The sequence below is a fragment of the Zalophus californianus genome, chromosome 6 (genome assembly GCF_009762305.2).
Source record: "Zalophus californianus isolate mZalCal1 chromosome 6, mZalCal1.pri.v2, whole genome shotgun sequence".
In the NCBI taxonomy this organism is placed as follows: Eukaryota; Metazoa; Chordata; class Mammalia; order Carnivora; family Otariidae; genus Zalophus; species Zalophus californianus.
This window is the reverse complement of record NC_045600.1, coordinates 3,660,703-3,677,492: the sequence shown is the minus strand read 5'-3', so window position 1 is coordinate 3,677,492 and position 16,790 is coordinate 3,660,703.

Here is a 16,790-nt window from a genome sequence, read left to right as displayed (position 1 = left end):
CTCTCCCTCTGCCCTTCCCCCCACTTGTGATCTCTCTAAATAAATAAATAAATAAAATCTTTAAAATAAAAGAATATCCCTTCTTCTCAAACATAGATGGAACATTTACCAAGGTGGAAATTTACACACACACACACACACACATCACAATGCTTTTCACAAAATGGAGATGATACGAACTTTGTTGTTTAAAATGCATTAAAAGTGGAAATTAAAAACAAATAAAAAAAACAACAAAATTTTCTCCCTGGAAATTTAAATTCTCTCTTAAAGAACTCTCAGGCGAAAAGCAAAATGCAAACTGAAATTGCAGGGTTTCTTTCAGAATAATGACAACAGTACGTATTAACATCTTTGGGATACTTTTAAGACAGTCATCAGGGGAAAAAAATCATGACTTCAAATACTTTTATCAGTAAAAACAAAACAATGAAAACAAGTAAACAAAACTCCCAACTCCAAAGAACCAGAAGGTTGAACAGCAGAGGAAACCAAAAGAATGCACAATAAGGAGATAACGGAGTAACAGAAATTAACAAGGTAGTGGGACTAGAAAAGGAGCAGCCACTCTGGGAAAAGTTGGGAAGTTTGCCAAAAAGATAAATGCAGAGTTACCGTTATGACTGAGCAATTCCAGCCCTAGGTATCTACCCAAGAGAAATGAAAACACATGTCCACATGGAAACTTGTACACAAATGTCCATAGCAGCATCATTCATAACAGCCCCAAAAGGAAAACAACCCAAATGTCTATGCACTGATGACTGGAGAAACAAGTGTGGTCTACCCACATGATGGAATAGCATTCAGCCATAAAAAGGAACAGAGTACTCATGAATGCCACAACTTGGATGAATGTCAAAAACTTTCTGCAGTGTGAAACAAGGCAGACACAAAAGATCACAGATTGTATGACTTCCTTTATGTGATAGATCTGAAATAGGCAAATCCATAGAGACAGAAAGTAGATTGCCAGGGGGTTGTGGGAGAGGAGAATGGAAAATAATTACTTAATGAGTACAGGGTGTTTTTATGGGATGATGAAAAATGTTGAAACTTGGGAGAAAGGGGTGGTTGCACCACATCGGGAACACAAAATACCATCGCATTGTTCACTTGAAAATGGTTAATTGTGTGTTATGTGAATTCCAACTCAATTTTTAAAAAGGAAAAAAAGAAAGAAATTAGTGAGGTAGAAGAGAAAAGCCATAGACCTAATTAATCAATCAGAATTCTGATCTAAAAAAAAACATTCTGACCTTTGATAACAAAATAAAGAAGCCCTTCATTATCAAGAAAAAAGGGATGAAGCACATAGATACAAAATAAATGGTAAGAAGCTAATCCACATTGCAAGAGAGGGGTTTTAAAAATCATAATACAGCTGACCCTTGAACAACAGAGGTTTGAACTGCATGGGTCCATTTTATACGTGGATTTTTTTTTATAAATACCGTACTGTACGTGTATTTTTTCTTACGATTTTCTTACGAACATTTTCTTTTCTCTAGCTTACTTTATTGTAAGAATACAGTACAGAATGCATATAACATACAAAATATGCATGAATCAACTGCTCATGTTCTCAGGAAGGCTTCTGGTCAACGGTAGGCTCTTGGTAGTTAAGTGATATGTGGATTTTTGACAGTGCAGGGGGTTGGCACTCCTAACCCCCATGTTGTTCAAGAGTCAACTGTGGGCTACTTTACACAGCTCTATGAAACTTAATGTGAAAACCTTAGATGAAACAGACAGTTTGCTAAGAAAGTACAATTTATAGTCATCCGAAATTGCTAAGTAGTTTGTGCAGGAGTAGGCTTTCTAAACTGCTGGGAAGAGGGAGAGAATCTGTCAATGTAACCATAGACAGGGAGAGGTGGGGTGAAAGTAATAGAAAAACACAGGAAAAAAGATGGCAGGAGAAGTTAACTAGGGAAAAAAAATGCAAAAGTTGAACTTTTGTCACAAGAAGGTATTCAATTTTAGTTCATTTATCATGATGTGAATCTTGAATCTTTATATTAAACCTTTTCCTTTGGGAAAAAAAAGTACAATTTACTGAAATTGATTTTGGCAAAGACAAGAAGTTCAAAGAGCCTAATTTCACAAAAGAAATAGAGAAAATCATGAGGGTCTGCAAAAAGAAAGAGGAAGAATAAAACAAAAACCAATGAAATTGGGTGGCTCTAAGAGTAGAAACCTTAAATATATTTTTAAATGCCAAGATCTGCTCATAGTACGGGAAAGTGAGGGAAAATGAGACTTCTCCAAATATACTTTTAAAGTGATTTTGACTTCTGGACCATGTTCCTATATTACATATTCATAAAATTAAGTCAGCAAGATTTGGGGAGGGAACCCAGAAATTGAATACAAACAGAAACAAATGACTATAAATGCATATCAGTTTGATAACATAATCACAAAGAAGAAAAAAGAATTAATCCAAGTACTTTGTTAACAAATGAATCTGTTTGCATAGGATAGGAAGAACTAAAAGAAATTCTGAACTTTAAATGAGAAGTTTGTTGGTGGTAGTGGATTTGAGGCTGCCATTCTTAAACGATTTTCTGTGTATTGCAGGGTTGAGTGAAAAGTAAACATGGATGTTATTAAAAACCAGGGTTCTTTGTACAGGAAGGGGATGCAAAAATGCAGTGGGGAGGATTGGAAGAATCCCGAGATGTTGGAATGAAATTAGAACAATCAATATGAACTAATTTTTAAATATTTACTTGTTAGCTCTTTCCACTGAGTTGACCTAGAAGTTGGTAACAGGCCTGGGGCAAGAAAAGTCAAAATTATTTGTGCCAGAAAGTAAGGAAGCATTCAAAACTCATGGAGACATGTCAAAATTTTATAAGAATTGGCCTGAAGACGCTCCCATCAGACAAATTGGGGGGAATTTTATCATCAATGAGCATAAAGCATTGAATTTAAAAAATAAATTACAAAAATATAAAAAATAAATTGTAAAAAGGAGGAGGATTCCAGCTCCAACCATAATAGAATGCCTTGTAGAGCTAATCCTCTTATTGAAAACAACTGGAAAAGGTGGATAAAAAAATGAAACAACCATGGGAAGGTACTGGAGAACAGCCAAGGCAGACAGAAGTTGACATGCCTCGTGAGAGGAAGAAATATGTGATGGGAATTCCACAAACATCCTCACTTTTTCCATAGGGGCATTTTCCATTTCCTAATGAGGGGATACCAAGTCCAGCCAGAAAGCAGAAGACCTCGTGGGATGGGGAGACAGAGGTTGAATTTAGAGCTGTCAAATCAGCTGGGGCTTGAGGGGTAAAATTTTGAGATGGAGAAGACCATCCCCAGCATAAAATTCTCTGCACAAATTTCTCTCAAGTCACTGTCTCAAGTTGTGATTGCTTAGGCTGAGACCCTAAGACACCATGCAAAAAACATTTGGTAGACTAAGGAGCTAAAGAGGGACACACCAGCCATAAAAAACTGCAGAGGCAGATGTTGGAGTTCACACCCTGCAAGACTGAGGGTCTTTGGAAGACCCTCTAGGCTTTCAGATGAGACTACGAAAGATCCACATCTCAGAAGCAAGGGCAATGCTCCAGGCCTAAGGATCAAATCAAGGAGTACAGATTATCCTAAGAGTGAGGAGAAATTAGAATAGGCCAACCCTAACAGAGCTTAAGACCAATGCTCAACAAAGTCAAGGAGAGGTGGTATCTTTCAAGCCAGAAGAAAAAGCCTCTTCAGAGAAAAATAACATTCTGCAGAGTCTCTTCACCTTTATATCTATAATGTCTGGCATCTAAACAAAAATTTTGAAGCATGTTTAAAAAAAAGGGGGGGACCAAATGACTGAAAACCAAAGGCTTCATTTTGGTGAAGAGACAAAATGGCAAAAGAAATACAAACAAACCATAGGTTTTGAATCAGAAATGATTTTTGTGAATTTTTGAATCATAGATGATTCAGACATTTGAGTTAGCAATGAAGGAATTTTAAAATAACTCTGATTCATATGTACAAGAAAAGAGAAGAAAAGATAGGAAAATTCACTGAGGGCCTGAAATTTATACTTTTAAAGATTCTAATGGAGGTTCTAAAAATGAAAAATATTAAAATTAAAAATTCAATAGGTGGTATTAAGAGCAAAAGAGAAAGAGAAAATCCAAAGTGAATCACAGAGATTTTAAAAAATCTTGTGATGTTTACATACCAATGTCCTGATGGAGAAAGAAGTCTCTCATGAAAACAGAATAGATCACACCCTCAAGATATTTAGAACCAGAGGTGAATTCAAACTAACTAGACCAGTAATCCAGACCTAACCAAGCTCCTAACTCTCCCTGCCTAAAAGGGAAAAGTGCACGTTTTCTCTGGGGGAAAATTAATATTTATTTCATCCTTTATAATTTGTTTAAAACAAAATGTACAGCATAAGGTCAATATTTGCAAGATATGCAAAGAAGCAGGAAAATGTGACCCCTAAATCAGGAAAAAGAAAACTGTCAGAGGAAACAGACCAACAGATGACTGTGATGCTGGATTTAGCAATCAAAAACTTTTAAATAACTATTATAAATATTAAAAAATCAGATTAGAGGACAAGATGGCCAACAAATATTAAAAGATGGGGAATTTCAACAGATAATGGAATCTCTAGAAAAGAATGAGATGGACAATTTAAGAATTTAAAATTTCATTACATGACAAAGTAAAAAAAAAAAAAGGATTAATGAACTTGAAGACAAGTCAAAAGGAATTTGCCATAATGAAGCCTGAAGAATTGGAGAAAAATGAGAATATAACAATGGGACATATGAGACAATATCCATTCTCATACATAATACCCAAGATATCCAGGATACAATAGAAAATCCAGCATTATACTAAAACCAGAAATACCTCAAGTGGAGGAGAAGACAATCAGTAGATGCTAAGAAGGGGATGATACCATTGTTGGAATTATCCAGCAAGGGTTTTAAAGCAGTTCATCATAATAAACAATTACAAATATACTTGAAACAAATAAAAGCATAGAAAGTCTCAGCAAAGAAAGAGAAAATATAGAGAAGATCCAAATGGAAATTTGGGAACTAATGGGTATAATAACAAAATTAAAAACTCATTGTATAGAATCAACAGAAAAATGGAGAAGACAGAGGAAAGAATCAGTGAACATGAAGGTAGAATAAGAGAAAACAACAAATCTCAGCAGAGAGAAAATGGAATGCAAAAGAATGAACAGACCCTCAGGGACCTGTGGGAGATTAAAAAAAAAAAAGAAATCTAACATTCATGTCATTGGAGTCCCAGAAGGAAAGGAGAAAGAGTACAGGGCTGGAAAACCATTCAAAGAAATATGGCAGAAGTCTTCTCAAATTTGGCAAAAAGACATAAACCTACCCATCCAAGAAGCTGAACAAACTCCCACCATGATAAACTCAAAGAACACAATAAATCATAATCAAACTTCAGGAAACTAAAGACCAAGGAAAAATCTTGAAGCAGTGAGAAATGACATGAAACCTATAGGGGGAAACCAACTTGAGTGACCGTGGATTTCTCATCAGAAACCATGGAGGCTAAAAGAAGGCAACACATTCTTCAAGTGCTGAAAGTAAAGAACTGTCAACTCCAAATTCTATATCAAGCAAAATTCCTTCAGGAACAAATGAGAAATAAAACATTCTAAGATGAAGGAAAGCTAAGAGACTTTTATACCAGCAAATCTACCTTAAAATATTGGCCAAAGGAAATTCTTGAAACAGAAGGAAAATGAAAAAGGAAGGAATCTTGAAACATCAAGAAGGAAAAAGGAACAACACAAAGAGCAAATAATGAGTATATATTACATATATATATATATATATATATATATATATATATATATATATATATCTTGAGTTTTCTAAATTATGTTTGATAGCCAAACCAAGAAGTATAACACTGCCTGATAGAGATTTTGATGTATGTAGAGGAAGAATTTAAGACAATTCTATTATAAATGGGGGAGACAAGGGAGTGAAAAGAAGGAAGTTTTCTATATTTCACTCAAGGTGGTAAAATATGGGCACCAACGTTTCTTTGTGGTGATGGAATATTTTTGTATGTGGATTTTAGTAATGATTACATTAATCTACATGTGTGATAAAATGGTATAGAACTATACATACACATTGTACCAGTGTACGTGAAACCTCTGTGTGCTAGCTTTGCAACCTCCAATAAATCTATAATTATTTCAATATAAAAAGTTCTTTAAAAAAAAAAGAAAGAATGGGGCGCCTGGGTAGCTCAGTCATTAAGCATCTGCCTTCGGCTCAGGTCATGATCCCAGGGTCCTGGGATTGAGCCCCCCATCGGGCTCCCTGCTCAGCGGGAAACCTGCTTCCCCTCTCCCGCTCCCTCTTGCTTATGTTCCCTCTCTTGTTATATCTCTCTCTGTCAAATAAACAAATAAAATCTTTAAAAGAAAAAGGTGAAGGTGAAATAAAAGAAATTTTCAGACAAACAAAAGCTAAGTGATTTTGTTACAGTGTATCAGCAATACAAGAAATAATAAGCAAGTTTTTTCAGACCAAATGAAAATAGCCCCAGAGGGGGGCACAGAATTGTGGGAAAGAATGAAGAATATGGGAAGGAGCAAATAAGTGGTTAAATAAATAATTGTATTATTTTTATTAATGCAGGTTAGCTGTTTAAAACAAGTAGCAATGTGCCATGGGGTTATAAAAGAGAAGTAAAAATATGTGAAAGCATTAGTGTACAGGACAGAAGGGGGAAAATGATGTAGCTAAACTTTTCTAACGTTCTTGCACTTTCTGGGTGGGGTGATCAAAGTGCTAACTTAAGGGAGACTATAGTAAGTCAAGAATGTATATTCAAGGGCGCCTGGGTGGCTCAGATGATTGGGCGTCTGCCTTCGGCTCAGGTCATGATCCCAGGGTCCTGGGATCGAGTCCCACATCGGGCTCCTTGCTCCTTGGGAGCCTGCTTCTCCCTCTGCCTCTCTCTCTCTCTCTCTGTCTCTGTCTCTCATGAATAAATAAATAAAATCTTAAAAAAAAAAAGAATGTATATTCAAATCTCTAGTCCATAAAAACCACTAAAATGATATAAAAATGCTAACTGAAGATCTAATAGATTAAATGTACTAATACTTGATTATCCTTAAAGTAGGAAAGGTCAATTAAGGAAGAAGAAACAGATGGAACATATAGAAAACATGGTAGGATGGTAGACATAAAGCTCACTACAAGTTAATTTTATTAAATGTAATGGAATAAATACTCCAATTAAAAAACAAAAATGTCAGACTGGATAAAAATCAAGACCCATGGTGTGCCATTTAGCAGGTGCACACTCTATGCAGAAGAATAGCTGAAGGACACAGAAAGGTCAAAAGCAAAACGCGGGAAGAAGATGCCATTATTAACCAATAATTCTGTCTTCTGCTTTGTCTAAGCTTTTGTTAAATGCTTCTAGTGAGTTCTTTTATTTCAGATACTGTCTTTTTCAACTCTAGAATTCCTGTTTGATTATTTTTTAATGGATTCCAGTTCTTTTTTGAAATTCTCCACCTTTTCATGGTTTTCCTTGATCCTGTTGCCTTAAGCACATTGATGATGGTTACTTTAAAGTCCATGTCTGCTAAAGATAAATTAAGAAAACAATCCCATTTACAATTGTGCTGAAAATAATGGAGTACCTAGGAATAACTTAACCAAAGAGGTGAAAGACCTGTCCTCTGAAAACTATAAAACACTGAGGAAAGAAATTGAAGATGACATAAAGAAATGGAAAAATATTCTGTGCTCGTGGATTGGAAGAACAAATATTGTCAAAATGTCTATACGATCCAAAGCAATCTACAGATTTAATGCAATCCCTATCAAAACACCGACAGTATTTTTCACAGAACTGGAACAAACAATCCTAAAATCGGTATGGAACCACAAAAGACCTCAAATAGCCAAAACAATCTTGAAAAAGAAAAACAAAAACTGGAGGTATCACAATTCTAGACTTCAAGTTATACTACAAAGTTGTAGTAATAAAAACAGCATGGTACTGGCACAAAACCAGACACATAAATCAATGGGACAGAATAGAGATTCCAGAAATAAACCCACAATTATATGGTCAATTAATTTTCAACAAAGCCAGAAAGAATATCCAATGGGAAAAAGACAGTCTCTTCAACAAATGGTGTTGGGAAAACTGGACAGCAACATGCAGAAGAATGAAACTGGACCACTTTCTCATATCATATACAAAAATAAATTCAAAATGCATTAAATGTGAGACCTGAAACTATAAAAATCCTAGAAGAGAGCATGGTCAGTAATTTCTCTGACATTGGACATAGCAACATTTTTCTCAATATGTCTCCTGAGGCAAGGGAAATAAAAGCAAAATTAAGTTATTGGGACTACATCAAAATAAAAGGCTTCGGCACAGTGAAGGAAACAATCAACAGAACTAAAAGGCAATCTATGGAATGGGAGAAGATTTGACATATCCAATAAAGGGTTAGTATCCAAAAAATAGAAAGAACTTTACAACACAACACCCAAAACACAAGCAATCCAATTAAAAAATGGGCAGAAGACATGAACAGATATTTCTCCAAAGAAGACATACAGACAGCCAACAGACACATGGAAAGATGCTCAACATCACTTGTCATCAGGGAAATGCAAATCAAAACCACAATGAGATACCACCTCACACCTGTCAGGATGGCTAAAATCAACAACACAGGAAACAACAGGTGTTGACGAGGATGTGGAGAAAGGGGAACACTCTTGCACTACTGGTGGGAATGCAAACTGGTGCAGCCACTCTGGAAAACCGTCTGGAGTTTCCTCAAAAAGTTTAAAATAGAGCTACCCCATGATCCAGTAATCACATTACTGGGTATTTATCCAAAAAATACAAAAACACTAAATCAAAGGGATACATGTACTCCTATGTTTATGGCAGCATTATTTACAATAGCCAAGATATGGAAGCAGCCCAAGTGGCCATCAACTGATAAATGGATAAAGAAGAGGTGATATGTACATACAATGGAATATTACTCAGCCATAAAAAAGAAGGAAATCTTGCCATTTGCAATGACACGGATGGAGCCAGAGTGTATTATGCTAAGTGCAATAAGCCAGTCAGAGAAAGACAAATCCTATATGATTTCACTCACATGTGGAAGTTAAACAAAACAAATGAGCAAAGGAAAAAGACAGAGAGAAACCAAGTTTCAAACTCTTAACTCTAGAGAACAAACTGATGGTTACCAGAGGGGAGGTGGGAAGTAGGTGAGGGAGATGAAGAGAGTACACTTATTATGATGAGCACTGGGTGATGTATAGAATTGTTGAATCGCTATATCATACACCTGAAACTAATATAACTCTGTATGTTAACTATACTGGAATTAAAATAAAAAACTTGATAAAAAAAAAAAAATAAAGTCCATGTCTGCTAACTCCAGCACCTTGGTCGACTTTGATTCTCTTCCTGCCCAGTGTTTGTCTTGGTTGCCAGTTTAGAGCTATTACAAATACGTTTTTATCAATATATGTAAACATTTTTAATATGCTCATATTTTTCTAGTTTAAGGTAGAAGCTGAGATTATTGATCTGAGACCTTTCTTCTTTTCTAATTTATATCTTTACTGCTATCAATTTCCCCCTAAGCAGGGCTTTTACAGAGTCCCACAAATTGAATGTGTTGTGTTTTCATTTGCATCCAGTTCTAATTTCTGTTTTGATTTCTTCTTTGATCCATGGATTATTTTTACAAGTGTGTTATTTAGTTTCCAATTATATGGGGATTTTCTAGAGATTCTTCTGTTGCTGATTTCTAATTTAATTCCATTGTGGTCAAAGAGCATATCTGATACAACTTGAATCCTTTTAAAGGTATCGAGCCTGGTCGGATGGCTCACGGTAGAGTCAGTCTTCATAAATATTGCGTGCATGTGAAAAAAAATATCTGTATTCTGCTGTTGTTGGGTGGAGTATCCTGTAAATGTCCATTAGGTCAACGTAGTTGGTAGTGTTACTCAAGTTTTCCATGTTCGTGCTGATTTTCTGTCTAATCACGCCACAGGTAGTTGAGAAGAGGTATGAAATCTCTGAGTGTGGTTGCATCTCTATCTCCTTGTAGTTCTGTCAGATTTTGCTCTGAGTGTTTCAGATCTGTTATTAGCCGTGTACAGGTCTGGGATTGTCATGTCTTCTTGATGAAACCTTTCTCATTATAAAATGAGCCTCCTCATCCTCTGTAATATTCTTCACTCTTAAGTCCACTTTGTTTTACGTTAATGTGCTGACTCCAGCTTCCTTTTTATTCTGCTCTCCCTCCTTTCACTTTTAATCTATTAATCCATCGGTGTGTGTAAAGTGAATTTCTTATGGACAGAAGATAGTCGGCTCTTATATTTTTATCCAGTCTGACAACCTCTGACTTTCAGTTGGGTGTTTAAATCATTGATGTTTGATTGTAGTTTTGATCAGGTTGAAACTTATCTTGCTATTGGTTTTCTATTTGTTCCATCTGGGGTCTGTACTCTTTATCCCCTTTAACTGCCTTCTTTTGGATTCCTTATTTTTCCTGATTCCATTTTATCTCTTTTGGCTTGTTAGGTCTCTCTGTTATTTTTGTGGGTGTTTTATAGATTGCAGTAAACATCTTTACCTTATCACGACCCACATTTCACGTATAAGAAACTGATACTGATACCCTTCCATTTCTCTGCTCATAACCTTTGTGCTACTATTGTCCTCTATTTGTCTTTTACAAAGGCATACAACCGACAATATGCTGTTATTATGTTACTTCCCAGAAGATTTAAATAATTGTTTCAACCTTACATAGGTGCTGCTGTTAGCTACCATCTCAAGTGCTCTTCCTTCCTTTGGTCAATCTGCATTTCTGCAGGGCGCCGTTTTTCCTCTGCATCATGCTCCCTCTACCATTTGGTGTAATACAGTTATGCTGCTCACCAACTTTCTCAGCTTCTGTATTTCTCAGCTTCTGAGAGTCTTCATCTCACCCTCATTGTCGAAAGATATTTTACGAGATATAAGATTGTAGGGCTTTTTCTTTTAGCATTTTGAAGATGTTGCCTCAGTGGCTCCTTGCTTTGATGGTTTTTGATGAGAAATCTGCTGTCATCTTTAGCTTTGTTCCTTAGTACATAACAAGTCTTTTTTCTCTGGCTGCTTTTAAGGTTTTCTCTTTATCACTACTTTAGAGCAATTTGATTATGATGTGTTTAAGGTAGTTTTACTTGAGTTTCTTATGTTTGGAATTCACTGGGCTCTGGAGGATGTGGGTTTATAGTTTTCATCAACTTTGGAAATAATTTTAGCTCTTATTTCTTCAAATACTCTTTATGTTCCCCCCCTCTTTCTCCTCTCCTTCCAGGACTCCAACTACCTACCTATAGCTCACTGATTCTCTTTTCATTTTTTAATTCTCTTTTCTCTCTCTGTTTCATTTTAGATTGTTCTTATTGCCATGTCTCCAGGTCTCCAACTCTTTTCTTCCACAATGTCGGGAAGTCTGCCAACACTGTTCATCTCATAAATGATTGTTTCATCTACAGAAGTCTGACTTGGGCCATTGATACTGTCCATGTCTCTACTTGACTTTTGAGCATATGAAATACAGTGATAGCAACGGCTTTAATATCTTTGCCTGCTACTTCTAACATCCATGTCAGTTCTGGGTTGATTTCAATTGACTGACTGCTTTCTTTGTCGTGGGCTATATTTTTCTGCTTCTTTGCCTGCCTGGTAACTTTTGCTTGGATGAAAGGCGTTGTGAACTGTACCTAGCTGAGTGTTGGCTAGTTTTGTATTCCTGTAAATATTCTTGAGCTTCGTTCTGGGGTGCTGTTAAAGTCCTCAGAAATAGTATGATCCTTTGGGGTCTTCCTGTTAAGGTTTGTTAGGTTGGCCAGAGCAGTGCTTGCTCTGGGACTAATTATTTCCCACTACTGAGGGAAAACCCTTCTGTGTATTCTACCTAACGTGCCACACGCCTCTGAGGTCTTCCAGTGTGGGTACAGGGAGTTGGAACAGGCTCTCTTCACAGTCCGGTGTGACCACCGAGGACGAGTACCTCTAACCTTTAGGTGGTCCTTTCCCCAGCTCAGGTCCTTGCTTCCCAGGTTTGCACTGATCACTACTAGGCTGGATACGATGGTGGGGGGTGCGGGGTGGGGGGCGGCAGACCTCTGGGGCTCGGTCCCTGTGCAAGGCTCTCCAGTCAGACCCTCTGTACTACAAACACCCGGTGTCCCGTCCTCCTCAGACTCTGAGCTCCATCCCCTCAACCCCAGGAGTTGACCCAGCTCTAGCTCAGGAACTGTCAAGGCAGCATGCTGGGGCAATACCCCACTTATTTCTCATCACCTGGGGGGTCACTACTTTCTGTTGCCTAGTGCTCTGTGTCTTGGAAGTCATCGCTTCACATATTTTGTCCATCTTTGGCTGATTCCGTTGGACACAACGGGTCCCTGTTATTCCATGCTGGTTACAAGCAGAACTCTCTAGCCGCTCATCTACAACTATTACCATATTGGGGTTCAAATATACTAGTAATCACTGGCACGGTTGGGCTTAAGAAGTGCTTTACACTCTCCCACTTGATTTATATTCCCTTTGTTCTCTTTGACGATCTACTTTTGAACGAATTGTTTTTTATTATTCCGTTATTCCACTGTATGAGCTTGGAAGTTATGCAGCCTTTTCTTTCAGAAGCTACTCTAGAGATTATAACTTGCTTCCTGAACTTCTCAATGTCTAACATTAAATGATACCTTTAGGAAGAATGCAAAAATCTCAGAACATTGTAACTCTACCTGCCCCCTCACAAATTACAGACCAGTCACCATGCATCTTCATCCTATCCATACGCTTCACCCAGCACGATGTTATTGCTGTTACGTTCTATCAACATCCACTAAGATTCACTTACATATCTACTGTCTTGTTGTTTTTTATACCTTCCTGCCTCTCTCTATTCTTCCTGAGATCATCCTTCTTTCTGCAGAATACCTCTTAGTATTTTCTTTAGTGTGGTTCTTCTTATGCCAAACTCTCTCTGTTTTTCTGTCTGAAAATGTCTTTATTTTACCTTCAGTCTTGAAGGATATTTTCTCTGCATACAAATCCTTGTTCAACAGCTATCTGCCTTGTAGCACTTTAAAGATACCATTCTGATGTCCTGAGTTCCTTTACTTATGTTGAAAACTAGCTGTCAGCCTAAGCGAAAGAGTTGGGACCCCCTTTGCTTTGGGTGGAGACCCCTAGCTTGGTGTACGGGGGAACCAGAATCATTCCAGCCTTTCGGAGGTGGGGGGGGGGAGGGGGAAGGGAAGTAAAATTCACCGGTGATTCATCTTTATGCGCTAAAGCTGGATTAAGGCAACCATAGAGTTTTGGTGCCCCCTGGTGCCTGGCAGAAGCCGACCTCAATCACACGGAGAAAGACGTCTTCCTTCATCCTGAAGTATTTCTATAATGTGGCAAATACAAGGTCTGTCCCGCAATGAGCCTACAAGGGGACAGACAGAATGTGTAGAAATACAAGTGAAAATAGTAACAAGCCCATGGGCATCCAGATATTGAAATTATCATAAACTATCATGCACATTTCAAAATAAATATGTATTCATTGTTTAAGTAGATAAAGGGCAAGATTGAGAATTTTGGCAGAGATCTGAAAACCATAAAAAGAAAGAGAGAGAATTGTATCTTACGCCTCTTAAGATGAGCACAGGCTCTATCGGCTGCACCTGGCCCAGACCGTTGGGCCATTTGTCTTGCTTCAGCTGTCACAGTGTACCGATAACTGGTTCTGGGTGGGCCCACCTGACTCCATGCAGGTGCAACTCAGCAGCAGGGCACATCAAGCCCACCCTGGGTGCCACTTAGTTTCAACCCCATGTCTTCCCAGTTTCCACTGCAGCATGAAAAGCCCCAGGACTCACTCAGCACTCAAGTTTGTGCGATGCAAATATGGGCGAGTTAATACTCCATGGGGTGAACCACTGATGAATGGGATTTGGGCACTGGCTTGTGAGTAAACTATTCCCCATTCCTTCTCCTGAATGGAACGTGCTGATACTCAGCCTCTTGGAAGATGCTGCTATGAAATGGAATAAACAGCTGACTAATTTCCAGGCCTGTCTCCACCATGCCCTGGTCGCTCCTGACTGCCTGATTTCCCTCTCTAATACAATAGGAGCACCGAGCCTTTGCCTCAAATTCTCCTTCCTAGATGTGTGAATGTCCTGTGGCTGCCATAAGAAAGTACCACAAACTGGGTGACTTAAAACCACAGAAACGTCCTGTCTCACAGTTCTGGAGCCAGAAGTCCAAAATCGAGGAGTCAGCCAGGCTGTGCTCTCTCCAAAGGCTCTAGGGGAGAAGTTTTCCTTGCTTATGCCAGCTCCTGGTGGCCCCAGGCATTCCAGGTTTCGGGCAGCAACTCTCCAATCTCTGCATCCCTCGCCACATGGCAGTATCCCCTGTGCCTGTCATCTCTGGGTCCAAATTTCCCTTTTATAAGGGCACCAGTCATACTGGATTAAGGTTCACCCCAAAGACCTCATTTTAACTTGATTACCTCTGTAAAGACCTTATTTCCAAATAGGGTTACATTCTGAGGTACTGGGGGGTAGGACTTCAACGTAGTATTTGTGGGGACACAATTCAACTCATATCATCAGGGAACCCTGGCTAGGACCCAAATAAATAAATAAAAATTTCATTAACTAAAAAAATAATAAAATAACTCAGATTACAAACTTGTTTGGTGGGCTTACTAGCAAATTTTATGAGCTGGAAGAGAATATCCAGAGTAAAGTATAAGGAAGGAAAAGAATGGAGGCGTAAAAAAAGAAGAGGTGCTAAGATCTTACGACTCTTATTCAACGTGGTTCTGGCCGAGTCCTGGCCAGAGCAATCAGGCAAGGAAAAGATATAAAAAGCATCCATATCAGAAAGGAAAAAGTAAAATGATCTGTTTGCAGTTGACATGATCTTATATGCAGAAAACACTAAAGACACCCCCCCCACACACACACACACACACACAAACTATTGGGAGAACGAATCTATAAATTCAGTAAAGTTGCAGAATACAAAAATTAACACACACAAATCAGGTGTGTTTCTATAGACTAACAGTGAACCACCCAAAAATGAAATTAAGGAAACATTCCCATTTAAAAGCACCAAAAGGAATAAAATAGGGGGAAAAAAACAGTCAAGGAGGCAAGAGACTTACGTACTGAAAACCTTAAGACACTGATGAAAGAAGTTAAAGAAAACAGAAACAATGCTCATGGATGGGAAGACTTCCCATTGCTAGAATGTTCACATTACCCAAAGCAGATTCGATACAATCTTTATCAAAATCCCAAAGGCAATTTTATCTGAAGTTGAAAAAAAATCCTAAAATTCAGTAATTTAGGAAAAGTAATCTTCAAGAACAAAGCTGAAGGCTTCACACGTCCTGATTTCAAAAGATACTCTAAATACACAGTCATTAAAACTGCAATGGTACTGGCATAAAAACAGACATGCTGGGGCACCTGGGTGGCTCAGTCAGTTAAGCCTCTGATTTGGTTTCGGCTCAGGTCATTATCTCAGGGTTGTAAGATCGAATCCTGTGTCAGGCTCCCTGCTCAGTGGGGAATCTGCTTGAGATTCTCTCTCTCTGTCTCTCTGCCCCTCCCCCCCATGTGCATGTACTCTCTCTCTAAAATAAATAAATAAATAAATCTTAAAAAAAAATAAAACAGACATGCAGGCCAATGGATCAGAACAGAGAGACCAGAAGTAAACCCACATATGTACAGTCCACTGATCTTCAACAATACACAATGGAGAAAAGACAGACTCTTTAACAAATAGTGCTGGGAAAATGGATATCCACATGCAAAAGAGTGAAATTGGACACTTATCTGGCACTGTACCCAAAGATCAACTCAAAATAGATTAAAGGTTTAAATGTAAGACAGGAAACCATAAAACTCTGAGAAGAAAATATAGGGAAAACTTCATGACATCAATCTTGGCGATGATTTCTTGGATAGGACACCAAAAACAGAGGCAACAAAAGCAAAAATCAACAAGTGGGACTACCTGAAACCAAAAGTTCCGACCATAAAAGGGAACTATCAACAGAATGAAAAGGCAACCCACAGAATGGGAGAAGATATTTGCAAACTATGTTTCTGATGAGGGGCTAATATTCAAAATATATGAGGATCTCTTTCAACTCAATAGCAAAAAATCAAAAAAAAAACTGATTAAAAGTGGACAAAGGATTTGAATAGATATTTTTCCAAAGAAAATATACAAATGGCCAACAGGTACATGAGAAGATGCTCTATATCACTAATCAGGGAAACACAATTCAAAATTATAGGAGATTATCACTTCATACCCTTTAGGGTGGATATTATTTTTTCAAAAAAAAGGTAAGTATTGGCAAGGACGTGGAGAAATTGAAACCCTTGTACCCTGTTGAGAATGTAAAATGGGCTAGCTGCTATGGAAAATGGTATGGGGGGTCCTCAAAAAAATTAAAAATTGAACCATTTCTGGGCATCTAACTAAAAGAATTGAAATCAGGATCTCAAAGAGATATTTGCATTCCGTGTTTGTTGTAATATTGTCCACAATAGCCAAGACATGGTAAAACCTCAATGTTCATGAACAAATGAATGGATAAAGGAAATGTGTTATATACCTACTTTGGAATATTAGTCAGCCTTCGA